The sequence below is a fragment of the Primulina tabacum genome, chromosome 10 (assembly GCF_025594145.1).
Source record: "Primulina tabacum isolate GXHZ01 chromosome 10, ASM2559414v2, whole genome shotgun sequence".
Taxonomy (NCBI): Eukaryota; Viridiplantae; Streptophyta; class Magnoliopsida; order Lamiales; family Gesneriaceae; genus Primulina; species Primulina tabacum.
The window spans coordinates 30,620,288-30,648,166 of NC_134559.1; the positions used below are offsets into that span (position 1 = coordinate 30,620,288).

Genomic DNA, 27,879 nt, shown 5'->3' on the forward strand with positions numbered 1-27,879 from the left:
TCGAACTTCCAAAGCGGATTTCTCGAGGAAACGGAAGCTTAACAGAAGCGGTAAATCGTAAATTAGAGGGTCTTAGAGAAGGAATTTAGCTAAAATATCGCCAGCTCTTTGCGGAGTAATGATTCTCGTCCGTTTGCCCGTCTACAGTCAAATTAGCCTATAATTTTGTCCAAATCTGGCAGTGCCCGAGCTACGTTGATTTCACATGTCTTATCTGGTCCCGATCGAGATTCAGATGATTTGAGGCGAAAATCGTCTATCAACAAGTAATCAAAAATAGAAAAACACGAAAAGGCGTGCAACAAGATGACTTCCCAAGGGGTCACCCATCCTAGTACTGCTCTAGCCCAAGCACGCTTAACTTCGGAGTTCTGAAGGGATCCGGTGCATTAGTGCTGGTATGATCGCACACGAACTATTAGTGGGATGTTTATTCTTATATCCCTCGAGTACGTGTGGAGCGGGCGGCGATGGACAACACGCGGCACTGCTCTCACCCAATCATAACCATGAAGTTAAGCGTTCTGGGGCGATGGCAGAGCTAGGATGGGTGACCTCCCTGGGAAGTCCTCGTGTCGCGACCGCTTACGCAAATTAGGGGGTCTTAGAGAAGGAATTCGGCTAAAATCTCGTCAGCTCATTGCGTAGTAATGAGTCTCGTCCGTTTGCCCGTTTACAATCAAATTAGCCTACAATTTCGTCCGAATCCGGCAGTGCCCGAGCTACTTTCATTTCACATGTCTTATCTGGTCTTGATCGAGATTCAGATGATTTGAGTCGAAAATCGTCTGTCAACAAGTAATCAAAAATAGAAAAACACGAAAAGAGGTGCAACACGAGGACTTCCCAGGGGGTCACCCATCCTAGTACTGCTCTCGTCCAAGCACGTTTGACTTCGGAGTTCTGATGGGATCCGGTGCATTAGTGCTGGTATGATCGCACCCGACATTGAGTGGGATGTTTATTCTTATATCCCTCGAGTACATGTGGAGCGGGCGGCGATGGACAACAGGCGGCACTGCTCTCGCCCAATAATAATTATGAAGTTAAGCATTCTGGCGCGATGGCAGAGCTAGGATGGGTGACCTCCCTGGGAGGACCTCGTGTCGCGACCGTTTACGTAAATTATGGATAAAACAGTCGAAATAATTGTTTTTAATGAGTTAACCGTCTCCGGAGTAATCTGTGTCATACCCTTCCGCACAGAACCGGCTCACGACAACAAAAATCGATAAATGTTCCTAGAAAATAGAAAAAAAAATAAGAAGAAGTAAATAACGAATGTAAAGCTATTATTATGCCTGGGATACGAAAAAATGGAACCGCAATCGAATTTCGAACTTCCTAAGCGGATTTCTCGAGGAAACGAAAGCTTAACAGAAGCGGTAAATCGCAAATTAGAGGGTCTAAGAGAAGGAATTCGGCTAAAATCTCGTCAGCTCATTGCGTAGTAATGAGTCTCGTCCGTTTGCTTGTTTACAATCAAATTAGCCTACAATTTTGTCCAAATCCGGCAGTGTCTGAGCTACTTTCATTTCACATGTCTTATCTGGTTCCGATCGAGGTTCAGATGATTTGAGACGAAAATCGTCTGTCAACAAGTAATCAAAAATAGAAAAACACGAATAAGGGTGCAACACGAGGACTTCCCAGAGGGTCACCCATCCTAGTACTGCTCTCGCCCAAGTACGCTTAACTTTGGAGTTCTGATGGGATCCGGTGCATTAGTGCTAATATGATCGCACCTGACATTTAATGGGATATTTATTCTTATATCCCTTGAGTACGTGTGGAGCGGGCGGCGATGGACAACACGCGGCGCTGCTCTCGCCCAATCAAAACCATTAAGTTTTGCGTTCTGGCGCGATGGCAGAGCAAAGATGGGTGACCTCCTTAGGAAGACCTCGTGTCGCGACCGTTTACGTAAATTATGGATAAAACAGTCGAAATAATACGTAAATTATGGATAAAACAGTCATAATAATTATTTTTAATTAGTTAACTGTCTCCGGAGTAAACTGCGTCATACCCTTCCGCACAAAACCGGCTCACGACAACAAAAATCGATAAATGTTCCCAGAAAATAGAAAAAAATAAGAAGAAGGAAATAACGAATGTAAAGCTATTATTATGCCTGGGATACGATAAAATGGAACCGATCGAATTTCGAACTTCCTAAGCGGATTTCTCGAGGAAACGAAAGCTTAACAGAAGCGGTAAATCGCAAATTAGAGGGTCTTAGAGAAGGAATTCGGCTAAAATCTCGTCAGCTCATTGCGTAGCAATGAATCTCGTCCGTTTGCCCGTTTACAATCAAATTAGCCTACAATTTTGTCCAAATCCGGCAGTGCCCGAGCTACTTTCATTTCACATGTCTTATCTGGTTCCGATCGAGATTCAGATGATTTGAGCCGAAAATCGTCTGTCAACAAGTAATCAAAAATAGAAAAACACGAATAAGGGTGCAAGGACTTCCCAGGGGGTCACCCATCCTAGTACTGCTCTCGCCCAAGCACGCTTAACTTCGAAGTTCTAATGGGATCCGGTGCATTAGTGCTGCTATGATCGCCCGAGACATTGAGTGGGATGTTTATTGTTATATCCCTCGAGTACGTGTGGAGCGGGCGACGATGGAAAACACGCGGCACTGCTCTTGCCCAATCATAACCATGAAGTTAAGCGTTCTGGCGCGATGGCAGAGCTAGGATGGGTGACCTCCCTGGGAAGACCTCGTGTCGCGACCGTTTACGTAAATTATGGATAAAACAGTCGAAATAATTGTTTTTAATGAGTTAACCGTCTCCGGAGTAATCTGCGTCATACCCTTCCGCACAGAACCGGCTCACGACAACAAAAATCGATAAATGTTCCCAGAAAATAGAAAAAAAATAAGAAGAAGGAAATAACGAATATAAAGCTATTATTATGCCTGGGATACGATAAAATGGAACCGGAATCGAATTTCAAACTTCCTAAGCGGATTTCTCGAGGAAACGAAAGCTTAACAGAAACGGTAAATTGCAAGTTAGAGGGTCTTAGAGAAGAAATTCGGCTAAAATCTTGTCAGCTCATTGCGTAGCAATGAGTCTCGTCCGTTTGCCCGTTTACAATCAAATTAGCCTACAATTTTGTCCAAATCCGGCAGTGCCCGATCTACTTTCATTTCACTTGTCTTGTCTGGTCGCGATCGAGATTCAGATGATTTGAGCCGAAAATCGTCTGTCAACAAGTAATCAAAAAAAGAAAAACACGAAAAGGGGTGCAACAAGAGGACTTCCCAGGGGGTCACCCATCCTAGTACTGCTCTCACCCAAGCACGCTTAACTTCGGAGTTCTGATGGAATCCGGTGCATTAGTGCTGGTATGATCGCACCCGATATTGAGTTGGATGTTTATTCTTATATCTCTCGAGTACGTGTGGAGCGGGCGGCGATGGACAACAGGCGGCACTGCTCTCGCCTAATCATAACCATGAAGTTAATCGTTCTGGAGCGATGGCAGAGCTAGGATGGGTGACCTCCCTGGGAAGACCTCGTGTCGCGACCGTTTACGTAAATTATGGATAAAACAGTCGAAATAATTGTTTTTAATGAGTTAACCGTCTCCGGAGTAATCTGCGTCATACCCTTCCGTACATAACCGGCTCACGACAACAAAAATCGATAAATGTTTCCAGAAAATAATAAAGAAAATAAGAAGAAGGAAATAACGAATGTAAAACTATTATTATGCCTGGATACGATAAAATGGAACCGGAATCGAATTTCGAACTTCCTAAGCGGATTTCTCGAGGAAACGAAAGCTTAACAGAAGCGGTAATCGCATATTAGAGGGTCTTAGAGAAAGAATTCGGCTAAAATCTCGTCAGCTCATTGCGTAGTAATGAGTCTCGTCCGTTTGCCCGTTTACAATCAAATTAGCCTACAATTTTGTCCAAATCCGGCAGTGTCTGAGCTACTTTCATTTCACATGTCTTATCTGGTTCCGATTGAGATTCAGATAATTTGAGACGAAAATCGTCTGTCAACAAGTAATGAAAAATAGAAAAAAACGAAAAGAGGTGCAACACGAGGACTTTCCAGGAGGTCACCCATCCTAGTACTGCTCTCGCCCAAGCACGCTTAACTTCGGAGTTCTGAAGGGATCCGGTGCATTAGTGCTGGTATGATAGCACCCGATATCAATTGGGATGTTTATTCTTATATCTCTTGAGTACGTGTGGAGCGGGCGGCGATGGACAAAAGGTGGCACTGCTCTCGCCCAATCATAATGATGAAGTTAAGCGTTCTGGCGCGATGGCAGAGCTAGGATGGGTGATCTCCCTGGGAAGAACTCGTGTCGCGACCGTTTACGTAAATTATGGATAAAACAGTCGAAATAATTGTTTTTAATGAATTAACCGTCTCCGAACTAATCTGCGTCATACCCTTCCGTATATAACCGGCTCACGACAACAAAAATCGATAAATGTTCCCCGAAAATAGAAATAAAAAATCAAAAGAAGGAAATAACAAATGTAAAGCTATTATTATGCCTGGGATACGATAAAATGGAACCGGAATCGAATTTCGAACTTCCTAAGCCGATTTCTCGAGGAAACGAAAGCTTAACAGAAGCGGTAAATCGGAAATTAGAGGGTCTTAGAGAAGGAATTCGGCTAAAATCTCGTCAGCTCATTGCGTAGGAATGAGTCTCGTCCGTTTGCCCGTTTACAATCAAATTAGCCTACAATTTTGTCCAAATCCGGCAGTGCCTGAGCTACTTTCATTTCACATGTCTTATCTGGTCTCGATCGAGATTCAGATGATTTGAGCCGAAAATCGTCTGTCAACAAGTAATCAAAAAAAGAAAAACACGAAAAGGGGTGCAACACGAGGACTTCCCAGGGGACCGGGTCACCCATCCTAGTACTGCTCTCGCCCAAGCACGCTTAACTTCGGAGTTCTGATGGGATCCGGTGCATTAGTGTTGGTATGATCGCACCAAACATTGAATGGGATGTTTATTCTTATATCCCTCGAGTACGTGTAGAGCGGGCGGCGATGGACAACACGCGGCACTACTCTTGCTCAATCATAACCATGAAGTTAAGCGTTCTGGAGCGATGGCAGAGCAAGGATGGGTAACCTACCTGGGAAGACCTCATGTCGCGACTGTTTACGTAAATTATGGATAAAACAGTCGAAAGAATTGTTTTTAATGAGTTAACCGTCTCCGGAGTAACCTGCGTCATACCCTTCCGCACAGAACCGGCTCACGAACACAAAAATCGATAAATGTTCCCAGAAAATAGAAAAAAAAATAAGAAGAAGAAAATAACGAATGTAAAGCTATTATTATGCCTGTGATACGATAAAATTGAACCGGAATCGAATTTCGAACTTCCTAAGCGGATTTCTCGAGGAAACGAAAGCTTAACAGATGCGGTAAATCGCAAATTAGAGGGTATTAGAGAAGAAATTCGACTAAAATCTCGTCAGCTCATTGCGTAGTAATGAGTCTCGTCCGTTTGCCCGTTTACAATAAAATTAGACTACAATTTTGTCCAAATCCGCCAGTGCCCGAGCTACTTTCATTTCACATGTTTATCTGGTCCCGATCGAGATTCAGTAGATTTGAGCTGAAAATCGTCTGTTAACAAATAATCAAAAATAGAAAAACACGTTAATGGGTGCAACACGAGGACTTCCCAGGGTGTCATCCATCCTAGTACTGCTCTCGCCCAAGAACGCTTAACTTCGGAGTTCTGATGGGATCCGGTGCATTATTGCTGCTATGATCGCCCCAAACACTGAGTGGGATGTTTATTCTTATATCCCTCGAGTACGTGTGGAGCGGGCGGCGATGGACAACACCTGGCACTGCTCTCGCCCAATCATAACCATGAAGTTAAGCATTCTGGCGCGATGGCAGAGCTAGGATGGGTGACCTCCCTGGGAAGACCTCGGTGAGTGACAGTGGTGCTATTCCTACTCGTGCTCAGGAGGCAAGAGCACTGAAATACCTTGCACGTTTTGAAGTGAGGCATGTTAGGGATTTGGTTGAAGACAAATGTCTTTTGGAGGCGATGCTATGGAAGGAGTGGCATGTTGTTGATAAGATTTCGAAATCTAGGGCATTTGCTAGAGTTCGAATTTATGAGTTAAATGATTGGGTTAGGGCGTGGCTGGATTCAGTTGATTCCATGATATCTTCTGTAAAATGGGAACGTTGGTATCTTTAATGAAGCGTTATTTTCAATTTGTTGTGTTCTTATTTTCTGCATATAATTCTGTTAGTGAAGCAATATTACTAATAATTTCTAAGATAAATCAATTAAACCAAGAATATTTCGAAAGTAAGAAAACTTAGCCTCGGGTAATGGTTTTGTGAAGATGTCAGCTGCTTGCTGTTCAGTTGAAATATATTCTAGTCGAATATCCTTCTTTAATGCATGATCCCTAATGAAGTGATGCCTGACATCTATATGCTTGGTCCTTGAGTGAATAACTGGATTATAAGTGATGGCAATTGTGCTGGTATTATCACAAAATATGGGCGATTCAGTTGACGTTACTCCATAATCCTTCAGTTGTTGCTGAATCCAGATCAGTTGTGCACAACAGCTACCAGCAGCAAGATATTCTGCTTCTGTTGTTGAGGTAGCTATGGATGTCTGCTTCTTGCTGAACCAAGAGATCAGTCTGTCTCCTAAGAACTGACAAGATCCACTTGTACTTTTGCGATCAAGCTTACATCCTGCATAATCTGCGTGTGAATATCCAACTAAATTGAAGGTGGAGTCTTTGGAATACCATAGCCCAACATTTTTCGTGTCCTTAAGATATCTCAGAATTCTTTTAGCAGCTGAGAAATGTGATTGCTTAGGATTTGCTTGAAATCTGGCACACATACAGACAGCAAAAACAATATCAGGTCGACTGGCTGTTAGGTACAACAATGAACCTATTAATCCTCTATATAATGTCGCCTCTACTAATATTCCCCCTTCGTCAGTATCTAGTTTAACTGATGAGCTCATGGGAGTAGTTGCAGCTGAGCATGATTCCATACCAAATTTCTTTAGCAACTCCTTTGTATATTTTGTTTGACTAATGAATATACCAGTTTCCAGTTGCTTCACTTGCAGTCCAAGAAAAAATGTCAGTTCACCCATCACGCTCATTTCAAATTTTTCCTGCATTAACTTAGCAAACTTTTCGCACAATTTCGGGTTAGTTGACCCAAATATTATATCATCAACATAAATTTGAACTAATAGAATATGATTATTTTTAGTAAATTTGAACAAGGTCTTATCAACTGATCCGACTGTAAAGTCATGATCAGTTAGGAATTTTGAAAGAGTTTCGTACCAAGCCCTGGGAGCTTGTTTAAGACCATATAATGCTTTGTTCAAATATTATACATGATCAGGAAGTTTGTGATTTACAAAACCTGGAGGTTGTTCAACATATACTTCTTCTTGTAACTGACCGTTTAGGAATGCACTCTTCACATCCATCTGCTAAACTTTGAAGTTTTTGTGAGATGCATAAGCAAGAAATATTCTGATTGCTTCCAATCTTGCAACTGGAGCATACGTCTCATCGTAGTCAATTCCTTCTTCTTGCCTATATCCTTGTGCTACTAGTCTTGCTTTGTTGCGTATAACTGAACCGTCCTCGTTTAGTTTATTCCTGTACACCTATTTTGTACCTATAATGGTTTTTGAAGTTGGTCTTGGAACTAAGTTCCAGACGTTATTGTGAGTGAATTGATTCAGCTCTTCTTGCATAGCATTTACCCAGTTAGGATCAGCAAGAGCTTCATCAGTTTTCTTTGATTCCATTTGTGAGACAAAGGCTGAATGAATAAATAAATTTAACATTTGATTGCGAGTTTTTACTGGATCAGATGGATTTCCTATTACCAATTCTGGTGGATGTGATTTTCTCCATCTGTACTCAGCATTCGTTGCATCTGCAACTTCTTCAGTTGGTAACTGAATGCAGTTTTCAGCTTCAGTTGATGCCTCGTCAGCTGATATTTGAATATTATCATTTTCCTTTAATAACTGATTGTCAGCATTGACTTCCTGCTCATTTAATTGATCCAATATCTCTGGTTCTGGTGTTTGAAGGATGTTTTGATTATTATGATTTTTATCTTTGTCATCATCTTCCAAACTGATATCTGAAAATCAATCAGCTAGCTCAACTTGATCAGTTGGCTTATCAGTTAGTGCAGTTTCATCAAAATCAACATGCGCAGATTCTTCAACATTTAAAGTTTTCTTATTAAAGACTCTATAAGCTATATTAACTGATGAATATCCAAGGAATATTCCTTCTGCAGATTTGGCATCGAATGCTTTTAAGTAATTTTTACTATTATCATGAATAAAACATCTACAGCCGAATATTTTGAAATAAGTGATTATACTTTTTCTTCCATGCCAGATCTCATATGGTGTTTTCATATGATTCTTATTAATCATTGATCTGTTCTGAGTATAACATGCAGTATTTACTGCCTCCGCCCAAAATCTTTGAGAAATACAAGAATCAGCAAGCATTGTTCTAGCAGCTTCTTTAAGGGTTCGATTTCTTCTCTCAGCTACACCGTTTTGCTGAGGAGTTCTTGCTGCTGAGAGCTCATGCTTGATTCCAGCATTTTCTAGAAAGCTTGAAAGTGTTTGATTGATGAATTCAGTTCCTCGATCAGATCTGATTCGATCAATCCCAACTGATTTTTCATTTAAAAGTCTTTTAAAGAGTTTAATCAGTTGTGCAGCCGTATTGTCTTTGGATTTGAGAAAGATAACCCAAGTAAATCTTGAAAAATCATCTACGACCACCAAGGTGTACTTCATTCCCCCTAAGCTCATGACTGATATTGGACCGAAGAGATCCATGTGCAATAGTTCTAAGCATCGGGATGAAGACTTACAGCCCTTGTTTTTGAAAGAAGATCGTACTTGTTTTCCATACTGACATGCTGAGCAAAGTTTTTCTTTTGAAAAATTTATTTTGGGCAAACCAGTTACAAGTTCATGTTTACTCAGATAGGCAATGGATTTAAAGTTTAAATGATTTAACCTTTTATGCCACAACCAGTTTTGAGATGATTTTGAAGCAATAAAGCAGACTGGTGCATGAGGCTGTTCATTCCAACTGACTTTATATGTGTTTCCACATCGTTTGCCAGTTAGTATGATTTCATCAGTTGATGTTTTAACTGAGCATGAGTTTTTATGAAATTTTACCGAGAATCCATTGTCGCATAACTGACTGATGCTAATCAAGTTATACTTCAGATTCTCTACTAATAAAACATCTTTAATAGTAAAGTTACCATGGATAAGCTTACCCTTACCCACGGTTTTACCTTTGAAATTATCTCCGAAACTGATGTTTGGACCACTATATTTGGTCAGTTGAGATAGCATACTTGCATCTCCTGTCATATGTCGTGAGCAACCGCTGTCCAAATACCATATTGAATTTTTATCTGTACCTGTTACCTGCAAGCACACACATAATATGATTTGGTACCCATATCTATTTGGGTCCAAAACTTATTAGTCTCTTTGGAACCCATACTTGGATTAGTCTAACTGACTTTCCAGTAGCTGTATTCCAAATGGTTTTTCTCGGCTTTTGTGTGCTTGGTGAGTAGTGTACAGTTGATACAGTATGTGTTTTAGTCTTATTCAACTGATTGTTAAATCTGTATCTCTTCTGAACTGGCTTGCAGTTATAGTAACTGACATAGTCATTCGAATAGTTTTTGTGAAATCTTTTTAATGACCCGCTTTGTGAATCAGTTGAAAGCTTTTGGCTATAGCCAATCCCATATCTTCTAGCCTTGTTCAACTTCTCAGTAGGTTGTTCAATCAGTTTACTGGGCTCAATTTGTTCTTGTACCACTGCTGATTTGACAAAGTGAATGTACTTCCCTTTGTTCATTGTCAGCTTTGGTTGAGTATCATTTGAAAACGTTTCTCCTTGATTACTGAACCCTAAACCAGTTTTATCAGAAACTGATTTTTGTGAATTTTGCATCTCATTCAGTGCAGTAGACGACTTATTCCAAGATTGAATGAGTTCAGTCTGTTTTGAATTTTCAAGGATCAATTTCTGGGTCAGTGACTGATCTTTCTTTCTCTCTGCTTTTAACTCAGCAATTTCCCTTTTTAGACTCAACCCATCAACTGATTCATCAGTTTTGGTTTTATTGTCCATGAGATCATTTTGCTTTGACTTTATTTTCTCAAATGATGATGCAAGTTTCTGGTACTCATTTACCATTTCATGCAATGTTAAAATGAGTTCTTCTCGTGTAAAATCAGTTGAACTAAAATCAAATACCTGTTGACTTGTAGATTCTGCTTCTGTATCATTGGCCATTAGACATTTGAATTCCTCTTCATCACTTGAGCTATATGAGCTTTCTGGTTCTGATTCATCACTATCAGTTTCTGCCCATTTGGATTTGTTCTCTTCAGCTAATAGAACCTCATGTTTTTTTTTGTAGGTTTTCTTATCATCTCTGGATCTTCTCTTATGCTCATATGATTTCTTTCTTCTGTCAGTTGATCCTTGACTGTCCTTTTTTGGTTTAGGACAGTCAGCAATATAATGACCTGTTTTGCCACAATTGTAGCAAGCATTTATTTCTTCTTTGGAATTGTTTCTCTGGTATTGCTTCTGAAAGTTTCCTTGGTTCTTTCTCATGAACCTCCCAAACTTTTTGATGAATAATGACATAGCATCATTGCTTAACTGATCGGCAGATTTCTCGACTGAACTGGTTGATTCAGTTCTTACAGCTGCTAGAGCAGTTGTAGCTGTAGGAGTAAATGGTTCTCCTTCTCTGCTCTGCAATTCAAATTCATAAGCCTTTAAATCAGCAAATAGTTCATGAAGTTCGATCTGGTTCAAGTCTTTAGATTCTCTCATAGCCATAGTTTTGACATCTCATTCCTTTGGAAGACCTCTCATCACTTTTAGTGCAACCTCTTTGTTAGTATACACCTTTCCGAGTTCATTTAATTCATTTACAATACTGCTCACCCTTTCATCATACTCATTCATTGATTCTCCAACCTTCATTTTGATATTGTCAAATTTCTGAACAGCAACAGAGAGTTTATTTTCTTTTGTTTGGTCATTTCCTTCATATAACTGAATCAACTTTTCCCAAATTTCTTTTGCTGTTTTGCACATCTTTATTTTGTTGAATGTTGCTTTGTCCAGTGTTTTGTATAGAATATCTTTGGCCACATTCTCAAGATTGACTTTTCTTTTGTCCTCAGTTGTCCACTCTTCTCTGGGCTTTTGAATTCTCTGTGGTGCCCCTTCAGTTATGGCAATTGCTGTATTTGCTTTTAGAATCTTCATGGGTCCGTCTGTTATGACATACCACATGTCATCATCTTGTGCAGCTAAGTGAGCCTGCATTCTGATTTTCCAGTCATCAAAATCTTCTCTTGAGAACATAGAAATTTTATTGAATGAAGTCATGCTAGCAGATTTATAGATCAGAAGTATTCAAGAACAAGATTCAACCGCTCTGATACCACTTGATAGGATCGATTGACGTGTCAAGAGTGTTTAGAAGGGGGGTTGAATAAACACTCTCAATTAATATTGGTCTTATCGAATTTTTGAGTTCAGTTTGGTGACAAACTGATTCTCTGAATCTTGTTGGTCAATATCAATCAGTTAAACTGAGGTAGTTGCGGAAGGTAACTGACTGACAGATAGAATACAGAACTGAAATAAAATACACAAGGATTGTTTCTTGATGTTCGGAGAATTCAATTACTCCTACGTCACCCCTTCTATCACAAGGATAGGATTTCCAATAAAAGACTTTGATCCAATACAACACTTGTACAGACCCACTTCAGTTAGGACTTACCCACTGCCTAAACTGAAACTCTTAGTATTACGAAATGATCTCTGTGCGTAACTGATCTTAGCACTATTGAATTAACAAATATTACAGAGTGCTAGTTTGCTCAACTTATAGCCTTGATTGCTACGAATAAATCAAGTAAGAGTGAGCTGAGATTTTGACAGAGTAATAGCAAGTTTTGAATGATGTATCGTCACTTCTTCTTTTTCTTCTGCCATATTTATACTCTTCTTTTCCAACGGTAATCTTGAGATAAATTTGAATATTTGTATCCGTTGGTTTCCACTTGATTATTCCTTCGATATTGTTTGCTTCATTTATTGTAATTCGGCGTCTTAATTGCTTTGTCCGGAATGCGTTGTTTTAAGTAGTCTTGGTTGTTGTGCGGTGCTCTTGTAATCTGTTATGTCTTCTTTGTTCTTTCCCGAGACATCTTCAGTTGAGAGACTTTGAGGCATTCGGCTGAATGTTTTAACTGATCAGTTCCAACTGATAAGTTTACTCTGTATCATTGTATCAGCTGATTTCAGTTGATAAGTTCAGCTGCCGAATTTGCTTGCGCGTATCAGTTGATTCATATTTTGTTAATCGATTGATTCATGTTTTGTCAAACTCCAGAATCTAGTTTCCAACAGGATATAAGAATAAACATCCCACTCAATGTCGGGTGCGATCATACCAACACTAATGCACCGGATCCCATCAGAACTCCGAAGTTAAGCGTGCTTGGGCGAGAGCAGTACTAGGATGGGTGACCCCCTAAGAAGTCCTTGTGTTGCACCCCTTTTCGTGTTTTTCTATTTTTTAATAACTTTTTGACAGATGATTTTCGGCTCAAATCATCTGAATCTCGATCGGGACCAGATAAGACATGTGAAATGAAAGTAGCTCGGGCACTGCCAGATTTCGACAAAATTGTAGGCTAATTTGATTGTAAACGGGCAAACGGACGAGACTCATTGCTACGCAATGAGATGACGAGATTTTAGCCGAATTCCTTCTCTAAAACCCTCTAATTTGCGATTTACCGCTTCTGTTAAGTTTTCGTTTCCTCGAGAAACTCCCTTAGGAAGTTCGAAATTCGATTCCGGTTCCATTTTATCGTATCCCAGGCATAATAATAGCTTTGCATTCGTTATTTCCTTCTTCTATTTTTTTTCTATTTTCTGGGAACATTTATCGATTTTTGTTGTCGTGAGCCGGTTCTGTGCGGGAGAGTATGACGCAGATTACTCCAGAGACGGTTAACTCATTAAAAACAATTATTTCGACTTTTTTATCCATAATTTACGTAAACGGTCGCGACACGAGGTCTTCCCTGGGTGGTCACCCATCCTAGCTCTGCCATCGCGCGAGAACGCTTAACTTCATGGTTATGATTGGGCGAGAGCAGTGCCGCATGTTGTCCATGGCCGCCCGCTCCACACGTATTCGTGGGATATAAGAATAAACATCCCACTCAAAGTCGGGTGCGATCATACCAGCACTAATGCACCGGATCCCATCAGAACTCCGAAGTTAAACGTGCTTGGGCGAGAGCAGTACTAGGATGGATGACCCCCTGGGATGTCCTCGTGTTGCACCCTTTTTCGTGTCTTTCTATTTTTGATTACTTGTTGGCAGACGATTTTCGGCATAAATCATCTGAATCTCGATCGGGAACAGATAAGATATGTGAAATGAAAGTAGCTCGGGCACTGTCGGATTTGGACAAAATTGTAGGCTAATTTGATTGTAAACGGGGAAACGGAGGAGACTCATTACTACGCAATGAGCTGACGAGATTTTAGCCGAATTCTTTCTCTAAGACCCTCTAATTTGCGATTTACTGCTTCTGTTAAGCTTTTGTTTTCACGAGAAATCCATTTAGGAATTTCGAAATTCGATTCCGGTTCCATTTTATCGTATCCCAGGCATAATAATAGCTTTACATTCTTTATTTCCTTCTTCTTATTTTTTTTTCTATTTTCTGGGTACAATAATCGATTTTTGTTGTCGTGAGCCGGTTCTGTGCGGAAGGGTATGACGCAGATTACCCCGGAGACGGTTAAGCCATTAAAAACAATTATTTCGACTGAAATCAACGTAGCTCGGGCACTGCCGGATTTGGACAAAATTGTAGGCTAATTTGATTGTAAACGGGCAAACGAACGAGACTCGTTACTCCGCAATGAGCTGGCGAGAATTTATCCGAATTTCTTCTCTATGACCCTCTAATTTGCGATTTTCCGCTTCTGTTAAGCTTCCGTTTCCACGAGAAATCCGCTTAGGAAGTCCGAAATTCGATTCCGGTTTCATTTTATCGACTCCCAGGCATAATAATAGCTTTACATTCGCTATTTCCTTCTTCTTTTTTTTTTTTCTATTTTCTGGGTACATTTAATGATCTGGTGAGATTTTAGCCGAATTCCTTATCTAAGACCCTCTAATTTGCGATTTTCCGCTTCAGTTAAGCTTCCGTTTCCTCGAGAAAAAATGTTTGAGAAGTTCGAAATTCGATTCCAATTTCATTTTATCGTATCCCAGGAATAATAATAGCTTTACATTCGCTATTTTCTTCTTCTTATTTTTTTTCTATTTTCTGGGAACATTTAGTTATTTTTGTTGTCGTGAGCCGGTTCTGTGCAGAACGGTACGACGCAGATTACTCCCGAGATGGATAACTAATTAAAAAAAATTATTTCGACAGTTTTAGCCATAATTTACGTAAACGATCGCGACACGAGGTCTTCCCAGGAAGGTCACCCATCCTAGCTCTGCCATCGCGCCAGAACGCTTAACTTCATGGTTCTGTTTGGGCGAGAGCAGTGCCGCGTGTTGTCCATCGTCGCCCGCTCAACACGTACTCGAGGGATATAAGAATAAACATCCCACTCAATGTCGGGTGCGATCATACCAGCACTAATGCACCGGATCCCATCACAACTCCGAAGTAAAGCATGCTTGGGAGAGAGCAGTACTAGGATGGGTGACCCCCTGGGAAGATTACTCCGGAAATGGTTAACTCATTAAAAACAATTATTTCAACTGTTTTATCCATAATTTATGTAAACGGTCGCGACACGAGGTCTTCCAAGGGAGGTCACCCATCCTAGCACTGCCATCGCGCCAGAACGCTTAACTTCGTGGTTATGATTGGGCGAGAGCAGTGCCGCGTGTTGTCCATCGCCGCCCGCTCTACACGTACTTAAGGGATATAAGAATAAACATCCCACTCAATATCGGGTGCTATCATACCAGCACTAATGCACCGGATCCCATCATAACTCCGAAGTTTAGCGTGCTTGGGAGAGAGCAGTACTAGGATGGGTGACCCCCTGGGAAGTCCTCGTGTTGTACCCCTTTTCGTGTTTTTCTATTTTTGATTACTTGTTGACGGACGATTTTCGGCTCAAATCATCTGAATCTCGATCGGGACCAAATAAGACATGTGAAATCAGCGTAGCTCGGGTACTGCCTGATTTGGACAAAATTGTAGGCTAATTTTATTGTAAACGGGCAAACGGACGAGACTCATTATTACGCAATGAGCTGACGAGATTTTAGCCGAATTTCTTCTCTAAGACCCTCTAATTTGCGATTTACCGCTTCTGTTAAGCTTTCGTTTCCTCGAGAAATCCGCATAGAAAGTTCGAAATTCGATTCCGGTTCCATTTTATCGTATCCCAGGCATAATAATAGCTTTACATTCGTTATTTCCTTCTTCTTATTTTTTTTTCTATTTTCTGTGAACATTTATCGATTTTTGTTGTCGTGAGCCGGTTCTGTGCGGAAGGGTATGACGCAGATTACTCCGGAGACGGTTAACTCATTAAAAACAATATTTCGACTGTTTCATCCATAATTTATGTAAAAGGTCGCGACACGAGGTCTTCCTAGGTAAGTCACCCATCCTAGCTCTGCCATCGCGCCAGAACGCTTAACTTCATGGTTATGATTGGGCGAGAGAAGTGCCGCGTGTTGTCCATCGCCGCCCGCTCCACACGTACTCGAGGGATATAAGAATAAACATCCCACTCAAAGTCGCGTGCGATCATACCAGCACTAATGCATCGGATCCCTTCAGAATTCCGAAGTTAAGCGTGCTTGGGCGAGAGCAGTACTAGGATGGGTGACCCCTGGGAGTCCTCGTGTTGCACCCTTTTTCTTGTTTTTCTATTTTTGATTAATTTTTGACAGACGATTTTCGGCTTAAATCATCTTAATCTCGATCGGGACCAGATAAGACATGTGAAATGAAAGTAGCTCGGGCACTGCCGGATTTGGACAAAATTGTAGGCTAATTTGATTGTAAACAGCAAACGGACGAGACTCATTACTACGCAATGAGCTGACGAGATTTCAGCCGAATTCATTTTCTAAGACCCTCTAATTTGCGATTTACCGGTTTTGTTAAGCTTTCGTTTCCTCGAGAAATCCATATAGGAAGTTCGAAATTCGATTCCGGTTCCATTTTATCGTATCTTAAGCATAATAATAGCTTTACATTCGTTATTTCCTTCTTCTTATTTTTTTTTCTATTTTCTGTGAACATTTATCGATTTTTGTTGTCGTGAGCCGGTTCTGTGCGGAAGGGTATGACGCAGATTACTCCGGAGACGGTTAACTCATTAAAAACAATTATTTCGACTGTTTTATCCATAATTTACGTAAACGGTCGCGACACGAGGTCTTCCTAGGGAGGTCACCCATCCTAGCTCTGCCACCGCGCCAGAACGCTTAACTTCATGGTTATGATTGGGCGAGAGCAGTGCCGCGTGTTGTCCATCGCCGCCCGCTCCACACGTACTCGAGGGATATAATTATAAACATCCCACTCAATGTCGTCTGCGATCATACCAGCACTAATGCACCGGATCCCATCAGAACTCGGAAGTTAAGCGTGCTTGGGCGAGAGCAGTACAAGGATGGGTGACCCCCTGGGAGTTCTCATGTTGCACCCCATTTCGTGTTTTTCTATTTTTGATTACTTTTTGACAGACGATTTTCGGCTTAAATCATCTGAATCTCGATCGGGACCAGATAAGACATGTGAAATGAAAGTAGCTCGGGCACTGCCGGATTTGGACAAAATTGTAGGCTAATTTGATTGTAAACGGGCAAACGGACGAGACTCATTACTACGAAATGAGCTGACGAGATTTTAGCCGAATTCCTTTTCGAAGACCCTCTAATTTGCGGTTTACCGCTTCTGTTAAGCTTTCGTTTCTTCGAGAAATCCGCATAGGAAGTTCGAAATTCGATTCCGGTTCCATTTTATCGTATCCCAAGCATAATAATAGCTTTACATTCGTTATTTATCTTCTTCTTATTTTATTTTCTATTTTCCGTGAACATTTATCGATTTTTGTTGTCGTGAGCCGGTTCTGTGCGGAAGGGTATGACGCAGATTACTCCGGAGACGGTTAACTCATTAAAAACAATATTTCGACTGTTTTATCCATAATTTATGTAAAAGGTCGTGACACGAGGTCTTCCTAGGGAAGTCACCCATCCTAGCTCTGCCATCACGCCAGAACGCTTAACTTCATGGTTATGATTGGGCGAGAGCAGTGCCGCGTGTTGTCCATCGCCGCCCGCTCCACACGTACTCGAGAGATATAAGAATAAACATCTCACTCAAAGTCGCGTGCGATCATACCAGCACTAATGCATCGGATCCCTTCAGAATTCCGAAGTTAAGCGTGCTTGGGCGAGAGCAGTACTAGGATGGGTGACCCCCTAGGAGTCCTCGTGTTGCACCCCTTTTCGTGTTTTTCTATTTTTGATTACTTTTTGACAGACGATTTTCGGCTTAAATCATCTGAATCTCTATCGGGACCAGATAAGACATGTGAAATGAAAGTAGCTCGGACACTGCCGGATTTGGACAAAATTGTAGGCTAATTTGATTGTAAACGGGCAAACAGACGAGATTCATTACTACGCAATGAGCTGACGAGATTTCAGCCGAATTCATTTTCTAAGACCCTCTAATTTGCGATTTACCGCTTTTGTTAAGCTTTCGTTTCCTCGAGAAATTCGCATAGGAAGTTCGAAATTCGATTCCGGTTCCATTTTATCGTATCCCAGGCATAATAATAGCTTTACATTCGTTATTTCCTTCTTCTTATTTTTTTTTCTATTTTATGTGAACATTTATCGATTTTTGTTGTCGTGAGCCGGTTCTGTGCGGAAAGGTATGACGCAGATTACTCCGGAGACGGTTAACTCATTAAAAACAATATTTCGACTGTTTTATCCATAATTTACGTAAACGGTCGCGACACGAGGTCTTCTCAGGGAGCTCACCCATCCTAGCTCTGCCATCGCGCCAGAACGCTTAAATTCATGGTTATGATTGGGCGAGAGCAGTGCCGCGTGTTGTCCATCGCTGCCCGCTCGACACGTACTCGAGGGATATAAGAATAAATATCCCACCCAATGTCGGGTGCGATCATCCCAGCACTAATGCACCGGATCCCATCAGAACTCCGAAGTTAAGCATGCTTAAGCGAGAGCAGTATCAGGATGGGTGACACCCTGAGAAGTCCTCGTGTTGCACCCCTTTTCGTGTTTTTCTTTTTTTGATTACTTGTTGACAGACGATTTTCGGCTCAAATCATCTGAATCTCGATCGAGACCAGATAAGACATGTAAAATGAAAGTAGCTCGGGCAATTCCGGATTTGGACAAAATTGTAGGCTAATTTGATTGTAAACGGGCAAATGGACGAGACTCATTGCTACGCAATGAGCTGACGAGATTTTAGCCGAATTCCTTCTCTAAGACCCTCTAATTTCCGATTTACCGCTTCTTTTAAGCTTTCGTTTCCTCGAGAAATCGGCTTTGGAAGTTCGAAATTCGATTCCGGTTCCATTTTATCGTATCCCAGGCATAATAATAGCTTTACATTTGTTATTTCCTTCTTTTGATTTTTTTTTCTATTTTCTGGGAACATTTATCGATTTTTGTTGTCGTGAGTAGGTTCTGTGCGAAAGGGTATGACGCAGATTACTCCGGAGACGGTTAACTCATTTAAAACAATTATTTCGACTTTTTTATCCATAATTTACGTAAACGGTCGCGACACGAGGTCTACCCAGGGTGGTCACCCATCCTAGCTCTGCCATCGCGCGAGAACGCTTAACTTCATGGTTATGATTGGGCGAGAGCAGTGCCGCGTGTTGTCCATCGCCGCCCGCTCCACACGTACTCGAGGGATATTAGAATAAACATCCCACTCAATGTCGGGTGCGATCATACCAGCACTAATGCTCCGGATACCATCAGAACTCTGAAGTTAAGCGTGCTTGGGCAAGAGCAGTACTAGGATGGTGACCCCCTAGGAAGTCATCGTGTTGCACCCCTTTCCGTGTTTTTCTACTTTTGATTACTTGTTGACAGACGATTTTCGGCTCAAATCATCTGAATCTCGATCGGGACCAGATAAGACATGTGAAATGAAAGTAGCTCGGGCACTGCCGGATTTGGACAAAATTGTAGGCTAATTTGATTGTTAACGTGCAAACGGACGAGACTCATACTACGCAATGAGCTGACGAGATTTTAGCCGAATTCCTTCTCTAAGATCCTCTAATTTGCGATTTACCGCTTCTGTTAAGCTTTCGTTTCCTCGAGAAATCCGCTTAGGAAGTTCGAAATTCGATTGCGGTTCCATTTTATCGTATCCCAGGCATAATAATAGCTTTACATTCGTTGTTTCATTCTTATTTTTTTTCTATTTTCCGGTAACATTTATCGATTTTTGTTGTCGTGAGCCGGTTCTGTGCGGAAGGGTATGACACAGATTACTCCAGAGACTGTTAACTCATTAAAAACAATTATTTCGACTGTTTTATCCATAATTTACGTAAACGGTCGCGACACGAGGTCTTCCCAGTGTGGTCACCCATCCTACCTCTTCCATCGCGCCAGAACGCTTAACTTCATGGTTATGATTGGGCGAGAGCAGTGCCGCCTATTGTCCATCGCCGCCCGCTCCACATGTACTCGAGGGATATAAGAATAAACATCCCACTCAATGTTGGGTGCCATCATACCAGCACTAATGCACCCGATCCCATCAGAACTCTGAAGTTAAGCGTGCTTAGGCGAGAGCAGGATCAGGATGGGTGACACCTTGGGAAGTCCTCGTGTTGCACCCCTTTTCGTGTTTTTCTATTTTTGATTACTTGTTGACAGACGATTTTCGGCTCAAATCATCTGAATCTCGATCGAGACCAGATAAGACATGTGAAATGAAAGTAGCTCGGGCAATGCCGGATTTTGACAAAATTGTAGGCTAATTTGATTGTAAACGGGCAAACGGACGAGACTCATTACTACGCAATGAGCTGACGAGATTTTAGCCGAATTCCTTCTCTAAGACCCTCTAATTTGCGATTTACCGCTTCTGTTAAGCTTTCGTTTCCTCGAGAAATCCGCTTAGGAAGTTCGAAATTCGATTGCGGTTCCATTTTATCGTATCCCAGGCATAATAATAGCTTTAGATTCGTTATTTCCTTCTTCTTATTTTTTTTCTATTTTCTGGGAACATTTATCGATTTTTGTTGTCGTGAGCCGGTTCTATGCGGAAGGGTATGACGCAGATTACTCCGGAGACGGTTAACTCATTTAAAACAATTATTTCGACTGTTTTATCCATAATTTACGTAAACGGTCGCGACACGAGGTCTTCCCAGGGAGGTCACTCATCCTACCTCTTCCATCGCGCCAGAACGCTTAACTTCATGGTTATGATTGGGCGAGAGAAGTGCCGCGTGTTGTCCATCGCCGCCCGCTCCACACGTACTCGAGGGATATAAGAATAAACATCCCACTCAAAGTCGCGTGCGATCATACCAGCACTAATGCATCGGATCCCTTCAGAATTCCGAAGTTAAGCGTGCTTGGGCGAGAGCAGTACTAGGATGGGTGACCCCTGGGAGTCCTCGTGTTGCACCCTTTTTCATGTTTTTCTATTTTTGATTACTTTTTGACAGACGATTTTCGGCTTAAATCATCTTAATCTCGATCGGGACCAGATAAGACATGTGAAATGAAAGTAGCTCATGCACTGCCGGATTTGGACAAAATTGTAGGCTAATTTGATTGTAAACGGGCAAACGGACGAGACTCATTACTACGCAATGTGCTGACGAGATTTTAGCCGAATTCCTTCTCTAAGACCCTCTAATTTGCGATTTACCGCTTTTGTTAAGCTTTCGTTTCCTCGAGAAATCCGCTTAGGAAGTTCGAAATTCGATTGCGGTTCCATTTTATCGTATCCCAGGCATAATAATAGCTTTACATTCGTTATTTCCTTCTACTTATTTTTTTTCTATTTTCTGGGAACATTTATCGATTTTTGTTGTCGTGAGCCGGTTCTGTGCGGAAGGGTATGACGCAGATTACTCCGGAGACTGGTAACTCATTAAAAACAATTATTTCGACTGTTTTATCCATAATTTACGTATTATTTCGACTGTTTTATCCATAATTTACGTAAACGGTCGCGACACATGGTCTTCCCAGGGAGGTCACCCATCCTAGCTCTGCCATCGCGCCAGAACACTTAACTTCATTGTTATGATTGGGCGAGAGCAGTGCCGCGTGTTGTCCATCGCCGCCCGCTCCACACGTATTCGAGGGATATAAGAATAAATATCCCACTCAATGTTGGGTGCTATCATACAAGCACTAATGCACCGGATCCCATCAGAACTCCGAAGTTAAGCGTGCTTGGGCGAGAGCAGTACTAGGATGGGTGACCCCTGAGAAGTCCTCGTTTTGCACCCCTTTTCGTGTTTTTCTATTTTTGATTACTTGTTGACAGACGATTTTCGGCTCAAATCATCTGAATCTCGATCGGGACCAGATAAGACATGTGAAATGAAAGTAGCTCGGCGAGAGCAGTACTAGGATGGGTGACCCCCTGGGAAGTCCTCGTTTTGCACCCCTTTTCTTGTTTTTCTATTTTTGATTACTTGTTGACAGACGATTTTCGGCTCAAATCATCTGAATCTCGATCAAGACCAGATAAGACATGTGAAATGAAAGTAGCTCGGGCACTGCCGGATTTGGACAAAATTGTAGGCTAATTTGATTTTAAACGGGCAAACGGACGAGACTCATTACTACGCAATGAGCTGACGAGATTTTAGCCGAATTCCTTCTCTAAGACCCTCTAATTTGCGATTTACCGCTTCTGTTAAGCTTTCGTTTCCTCGAGAAATCCGCTTAGAAAGTTCGAAATTCGATTGCGGTTCCATTTTTTCGTATCCCAGGCATAATAATAGCTTTACATTCGTTATTTACTTCTTCTTATTTTTTTTTCTATTTTCTGGGAACATTTAACGATTTTTGTTGTCGTGAGCCGGTTCTGTGCGGAAGGGTATGACGCAGATTACTCCAGAGACGGTTAACTCATTAAAAACAATTATTTCGACTGTTTTATCCATAATTTACGTAAACGGTCGCGACACGAGGTCTTCCCAGGGAGGTCACCCATCCTAGCTCTGCCATCGCGCCACAACGCTTAACTTTATGGTTATGATTGGGCGAGAGCAGTGCCGCGTGTTGTCCATCGCCGCCCGCTCCACACGTACTCGAGGGATATAAGAATAAACATCCCACTCAATGTCGGGTGCGATCATACCAGCACGAATGCATCGGATCCCATCAGAACTCCGAAGTTAAGCGTGCTTGGGCGAGAGCAGTACTAGGATAGGTGACCCCCTGGGAAGTCCTCGTGTTGCACCCTTTTTCGTGTTTTTCTATTTTTGATTACTTGTTGACAGACGATTTTCGGCACAAATCATCTGAATCTCGATCGGGACCAGATAAAACATGTGAAATGAAAGTAGCTCGGGCACTGCCGAATTTGGATTGTAAACGGGCAAATGGACGAGACTCATTACTACGCAATGAGCTGACGAGATTTTAGCCGAATTCCTTCTCTAAGACCCTCTAATTTGCGATTTACCGCTTCAATTAAACTTTCGTTTCCTTGAGAAATCCGCTTAGGAAGTTCGAAATTCGATTCCGGTTCCATTTTATCTTATCCCAGGCATAATAATAGCTTTACATTCGTTATTTCCTTCTTCTTATTTTTTTTTCTATTTTCTGGAAACATTTATCGATTTTTGTTGTCGTGAGCCGGTTCTGTGCGGAAGGGTATGATGCAGATTACTCCGGAGACGGTTAACTCATTAAAAACAATTATTTCGACAGTTTTATCCATAATTTACGTAAACGGTCGCGACACGAGGTCTTCCCCGGGAGGTCACCCATCCTAGCTCTGCCATCGCGCCAGAACGCTTAACTTCATAGTTATGATTGGGCGAGAGCAGTGCCGCGTGTTGTCCATCGCCGTCCGCTCCACAAGTACTCGAGGGATATGATAGGATCGATTGACGTGTCAAGAGTGTTTAGAAGGGGGGTTGAATAAACACTCTCAATTAATATTGGTCTTATCGAATTTTTGAGTTCAGTTTGGTGACAAACTGATTCTCTGAATCTTGTTGGTCAATATCAATCAGTTAAACTGAGGTAGTTGCGGAAGGTAACTGACTGACAGATAGAATACAGAACAGAAATAAAATACACAAGGATTGTTTCTGGATGTTCGGAGAATTCAATTACTCCTACGTCACCCCTTCTATCACAAGGATAGGATTTCCACTAAAAGACTTTGATCCAATACAACACTTGTACAGACCCATTTCAGTTAGGACTTACCCACTGCCTAAACTGAAACTCTTAGTATTACAAAATGATCTCTGTGCGTAACCGATCTTAGCACTATTGAATTAACAAATATTACAGAGTGCTAGTTTGCTCAACTTATAGCCTTGATTGCTACGAATAAATCAAGTAAGAGTGAGCTGAGATTTTGACAGAGTAATAGCAAGTTTTGAATGATGTATCGTCACTTCTTCTTTTTCTTCTGCCATATTTATACTCTTCTTTTCCAACGGTAATCTTGAGATAAATTTGAATATTTGTATCCGTTGGTTTCCACTTGATTATTCCTTCGATATTGTTTGCTTCATTTATTGTAATTCGGCGTCTTAATTGCTTTGTCCGGAATGCGTTGTTTTAAGTAGTCTTGGTTGTTGTGCGGTGCTTTTGTAATCTGTTATTTCTTATTTGTTCTTTCCCGAGACATCTTCAGTTGAGAGACTTTGAGGCATTCGGCTGAATGTTTTAATTGATCAGTTCCAACTGATCAGTTTACTCTGTATCATTGAATCAGCTGATTTCAGCTGATAAGTTCAGTTGCCGAATTTGCTTGCGCGTATCAGTTGATTCATATTTTCTTAATCGATTGATTCAAGTTTTGTCAAACTCCAGAATCTAGTTTCCAACAATTTCCCCCTTTATGGTGTTTGACAAAACCAAGTGATTTAAGATCGAATAACTGAGCTCTTTGTAGATAATAGATTACGCAACTGAATCATAAAATAACTGGATTCCTTGTAGATAACATAAAATCTGAGAGTATTATATCAGTTGATTCTAATAATCTGATTAATTCTTCTTCAGCTGCTGTTCTTCCCCCTTTTTGTCAAACAACTCCATTTTGTCCGATAACTTTCGAACATCAATGGAAAGAATTTTTACATCTGATGAGATACTTGTGGCAACAGTTGTGAGGGAGGTCTGTAGCAATTCTATTTTATTTGAAACAGAGGTTTCCAGTCGCTCAACTCTCTGACTAATTACATCCTGAGTTGTAAAGAGTGAGTTAACTAGGCCCTTCTTTATTTCATGCACAATTCTGCTAAGAGAGTCCATGTTGGCTTGAAGAGCGTTTAGTTTCGCCGAGTCAAATTCAGTCGAAGAATCTAATTTGACAGTATGAGACAGTTGTTCGAATTGAATTTTCTTGATTTCAGCGAGCATCTGCTGCATATTGTACTGTATGTTCTGGATTTCTTCAAGAACAACATCCATTTCTGTGGATTGAATTGGAGGTCGCTGACTGGGCGTTTCTGAATGCTTCGATGTTTGTCCAAAAAGAACTAATGCTTGATTAGTTTCCATTGTTCCAGCCATAGGCATAGGCTGAGCTGGAATGTTTTCTTGAATTTGAGATGATGAACGTTGGTTTTGATCAAGAAATGGACTGTCTGGCTGAATGATGGAGATGGATGGTTCATACATAGGGGCCTCCTGTGGAGAATTAACTGAAATTTGTTCTTGCTCCTTTGATTCAGTGAGCAACTGACCTTCTACATGTTCAGCAGTTTCTTGTTCTGAGGGTTTTGCTTGTTCATCAGTTTGAATATCTTGTTCAGCAGAAGTTTCTGGCTGAACTGGTGCTTCAGTTTGAGCTTTTTCCGATTCAGTTATTTCTTTTTCTGAAGTTTGGTTTGGCACTTCAGTTTGATCTTCAGTTTGAGCAGATATAAATTTTTCAGCAATAAGTGACTCAGCTGGTGCTTCAGATGATATCTTAATGTCTTGCTCTGGTTGTTCAGTTGAATGGGTAATTGAGTCATATTGTATTTTCTCTAGCTGAGCTTCCAAGGTAACAGCTTGAATGATTTCATCAATGTTTGCCAAGGATAGTTCTGCTTCAGAATATAGCTGATGTTCTGTCTGAGAGGATTGAGGTATTCCCTGAACTGGCTTTTCAGTTGCCTGTTGTGGAGATGGTTCTTTTTGTGGAGAGGAGGATAAATCTTTTTCAATATTTGAGTTGGGGGGTTTGTCATGAAGAACTAGTTCCTGATCTTCTTCCCAAAATCTGATTTCACTCTGCAGACTACTAAGATCTGTGTCCAGTTGAGTGAACACAGCTCTATCATTGTATGCAGTTGGACTTGTGGGATTGTAGTTGGACTTCAGCTTTGCTACCATTCTTGTTAGCTTTTTGACGCGAATCTGATTAAAGAAATATTTCTGCCTTTCTAATGCCTGTGGAATTGTAGCAGCTTTGACTACTTTCATCACAATTGCTTCTAGCTTGATGAACTTTTTCAGTTGAGATCTATGCTTCAGTTCTTTGGCAAATATTTCTGTTCTGAAACTTTTCCAACAATCAAAAGATTTTAATTGTGATGTGGCAAATACATTGACCTGTTCCCAAACTAGGTCAATGTGTGTTTGAATGACATTGGATGGCCGGGGTTCTTCAACCAGCTTGCCTTTTCCTTTGTCAGTTGAGAGAATGTGAGGAAGATCCATTCCAGAATGTGTGGAGTGCACTGGTTCCCTTAATATTACACCTTTAGATCTAGCTCTAGGCAGGATGGTAGGGCGATTTACAAGAGTCAAGGGAGCTCTTACCTTAGCTGGTGTCTTTGCTTTGGTAACTGAATCATCAGGTGAGACTACTTGCAAAGGGATAGCCTGAATGGGCTGTTGAGCAGCTGATTGAATAATTTTCTCAGGTGGAATGACTTCCACTGTGGTTATTGGTTTGGTTCTTTGAGTCCTTGGTCTCTTGACAAGCTTAGGGGAAGGAGTTTTCTCTGAATCTGATTCACTGAGAATCAGTTTCCTTTTTGCTGTTTTGACCTTCTTGACTGGTGATGGCTCAACCTCTATTTTGGTTTTTGATGGCAAGGTGTTTTTGGCAGTAAATACCTTGAATTTTGATGATGTTTCAGCATTTTCAGCTACCAAACCCTTCAGTTTTAACAGATAACTGATTTGGATGGCGACGCCACATGACTGTTTGGATGACTTGAGCATATTCTTCAAGATGTTAAAAAGAATATATCTCCAATTTGCTTTCTTTTCACCCATGATTATGGTCATTACCTGGAATTTTTCGAGTGTAAGAGCAGCATAAGAACCGGCTTTTGCTAATATTCCCTTTGCCACGATATCAGCTAACAACTGAATTTCTGGTTTCAGTTCCTTCTTTGGATCGAAAACCTTGATTTTCCGTCCATCAGCAGATAGTCGAGACTGCATTTCTTCAATGTCATGAGTTTTTACTTCAGAAAAGCTGACATAACCATCAGTTGGCAAAGAGAAGATTTCTCCGAAAGCTTCTTCAGAAAGGAGTAGCAACTGATCATTGATAGTCACAGAGATAGTGTCATTAGCAGTGATAAATCCCTTCCGATAGAATTCATTGACCTCCTTGAGGTATATCTTCTGAGAAGATTGTCCCAAGAACATCCTGAGACCTGCCGACTCAAGCTTTAGAAATACATTCTTAACGTCTGCTTCTTGAATCGATAGAACCGAGTTAAAATCGATGACCATCGCATTCAAGATATGGGCTGGGATCTGGTTTGCCATTTCGGTAAGTGTAGTGATCTGCAAATTGAAAAGAATAAGTTCTGAAATTTGTATACTCTTAGAAACTGATTGTAATTGTGAAGAATAGAACTGAAGTGAAGCGGGCAAAATGCTTTTGTTTGTGACTATTCAAATTCTGGACACGTGTCAGCCCGAGAAAAATTTTGAATAAAAATGTGTGTACGTGTGCTGTAATCGTGTGTATATAATAATGAGCGGTTTTAAAATATGCCACATCATAAAAATTTAGTCACCTCATTTGATTTGGAATATAATAAGTTTTTAATTGGTTAACTTATGTGAGAAGATTTGTAAAATTTTCAAGCTGAACAATCAGTTGGGAAACTGATTCAAGTCAGTTGAGAATTCACAAACGATTGTCTTCTCAGTTAACGTCTTAAAAACTGACATTCCCCCTAAATTGGTGCATATAATAATTAAAGTAGTGCTACAAAATAATTTTAAGAGTCAGAGAGGTTATTGGTTTTGCTGAAACGTTGACGACTCTTCAGCTTTCTTGATATTCTGCTATAAATAGAAATGGCTCAATTAGTTTTAGACATATCATCCAAAATATTCAAGATAAAAAATGTCTGATACGGGTGACTCAAGTCTTTCTCCAATTTCTGTGGAGGCCAGGAAGGCTGAGATAGAAGACGAAGTCTTCTATGAAAGTCTGCATTACTGGGAGCGATTGCAGGAGCTTGAGCTCTTATACAACTCTGGGGAGGC

General features: G+C 41.0%; 15 non-coding genes and 6 pseudogenes across 15 annotated transcripts; 13 read left to right on the forward strand and 8 right to left on the reverse strand.

Moving 5' to 3' along the window:
* Positions 1 to 293: 293 nt before the first annotated feature.
* On the reverse strand, positions 294 to 412 carry LOC142517417 (5S ribosomal RNA). The gene has a single exon (XR_012813164.1). It is a non-coding gene; the product is annotated as a 5S ribosomal RNA (ribosomal RNA).
* A 413-nt stretch (positions 413 to 825) lies between these two features.
* On the reverse strand, positions 826 to 944 carry LOC142513620 (5S ribosomal RNA). The gene has a single exon (XR_012809557.1). It is a non-coding gene; the product is annotated as a 5S ribosomal RNA (ribosomal RNA).
* Positions 945 to 1,628: 684 nt separating this feature from the next.
* On the reverse strand, positions 1,629 to 1,747 carry LOC142517276 (5S ribosomal RNA). Its single transcript, XR_012813029.1, has one exon. It is a non-coding gene; the product is annotated as a 5S ribosomal RNA (ribosomal RNA).
* A 709-nt stretch (positions 1,748 to 2,456) lies between these two features.
* On the reverse strand, positions 2,457 to 2,573 carry LOC142511575 (5S ribosomal RNA; annotated as a pseudogene).
* Positions 2,574 to 3,256: 683 nt separating this feature from the next.
* On the reverse strand, positions 3,257 to 3,375 carry LOC142513480 (5S ribosomal RNA). The gene has a single exon (XR_012809424.1). It is a non-coding gene; the product is annotated as a 5S ribosomal RNA (ribosomal RNA).
* A 682-nt stretch (positions 3,376 to 4,057) lies between these two features.
* LOC142514834 (5S ribosomal RNA) lies at positions 4,058 to 4,176 on the reverse strand. Its single transcript, XR_012810711.1, has one exon. It is a non-coding gene; the product is annotated as a 5S ribosomal RNA (ribosomal RNA).
* Positions 4,177 to 4,861: 685 nt separating this feature from the next.
* Positions 4,862 to 4,985, reverse strand: LOC142507754 (5S ribosomal RNA). Its single transcript, XR_012806002.1, has one exon. It is a non-coding gene; the product is annotated as a 5S ribosomal RNA (ribosomal RNA).
* Positions 4,986 to 5,668: 683 nt separating this feature from the next.
* LOC142511336 (5S ribosomal RNA) lies at positions 5,669 to 5,787 on the reverse strand (annotated as a pseudogene).
* A 6,782-nt stretch (positions 5,788 to 12,569) lies between these two features.
* Positions 12,570 to 12,688, forward strand: LOC142514070 (5S ribosomal RNA). The gene has a single exon (XR_012809982.1). It is a non-coding gene; the product is annotated as a 5S ribosomal RNA (ribosomal RNA).
* A 683-nt stretch (positions 12,689 to 13,371) lies between these two features.
* On the forward strand, positions 13,372 to 13,490 carry LOC142514343 (5S ribosomal RNA). Its single transcript, XR_012810240.1, has one exon. It is a non-coding gene; the product is annotated as a 5S ribosomal RNA (ribosomal RNA).
* A 1,301-nt stretch (positions 13,491 to 14,791) lies between these two features.
* Positions 14,792 to 14,905, forward strand: LOC142512777 (5S ribosomal RNA; annotated as a pseudogene).
* Positions 14,906 to 15,127: 222 nt separating this feature from the next.
* LOC142509591 (5S ribosomal RNA) lies at positions 15,128 to 15,246 on the forward strand. The gene has a single exon (XR_012807757.1). It is a non-coding gene; the product is annotated as a 5S ribosomal RNA (ribosomal RNA).
* A 683-nt stretch (positions 15,247 to 15,929) lies between these two features.
* Positions 15,930 to 16,046, forward strand: LOC142508336 (5S ribosomal RNA). The gene has a single exon (XR_012806555.1). It is a non-coding gene; the product is annotated as a 5S ribosomal RNA (ribosomal RNA).
* A 683-nt stretch (positions 16,047 to 16,729) lies between these two features.
* LOC142508598 (5S ribosomal RNA) lies at positions 16,730 to 16,847 on the forward strand. The gene has a single exon (XR_012806805.1). It is a non-coding gene; the product is annotated as a 5S ribosomal RNA (ribosomal RNA).
* Positions 16,848 to 17,531: 684 nt separating this feature from the next.
* On the forward strand, positions 17,532 to 17,649 carry LOC142506848 (5S ribosomal RNA). The gene has a single exon (XR_012805123.1). It is a non-coding gene; the product is annotated as a 5S ribosomal RNA (ribosomal RNA).
* Positions 17,650 to 18,332: 683 nt separating this feature from the next.
* On the forward strand, positions 18,333 to 18,451 carry LOC142511222 (5S ribosomal RNA; annotated as a pseudogene).
* A 684-nt stretch (positions 18,452 to 19,135) lies between these two features.
* On the forward strand, positions 19,136 to 19,253 carry LOC142511108 (5S ribosomal RNA; annotated as a pseudogene).
* A 679-nt stretch (positions 19,254 to 19,932) lies between these two features.
* LOC142511757 (5S ribosomal RNA) lies at positions 19,933 to 20,051 on the forward strand (annotated as a pseudogene).
* A 683-nt stretch (positions 20,052 to 20,734) lies between these two features.
* LOC142508337 (5S ribosomal RNA) lies at positions 20,735 to 20,851 on the forward strand. Its single transcript, XR_012806556.1, has one exon. It is a non-coding gene; the product is annotated as a 5S ribosomal RNA (ribosomal RNA).
* Positions 20,852 to 21,566: 715 nt separating this feature from the next.
* Positions 21,567 to 21,684, forward strand: LOC142506363 (5S ribosomal RNA). The gene has a single exon (XR_012804657.1). It is a non-coding gene; the product is annotated as a 5S ribosomal RNA (ribosomal RNA).
* Positions 21,685 to 22,529: 845 nt separating this feature from the next.
* On the forward strand, positions 22,530 to 22,648 carry LOC142512596 (5S ribosomal RNA). Its single transcript, XR_012808857.1, has one exon. It is a non-coding gene; the product is annotated as a 5S ribosomal RNA (ribosomal RNA).
* The last annotated feature ends 5,231 nt before the right edge of the window (positions 22,649 to 27,879 follow it).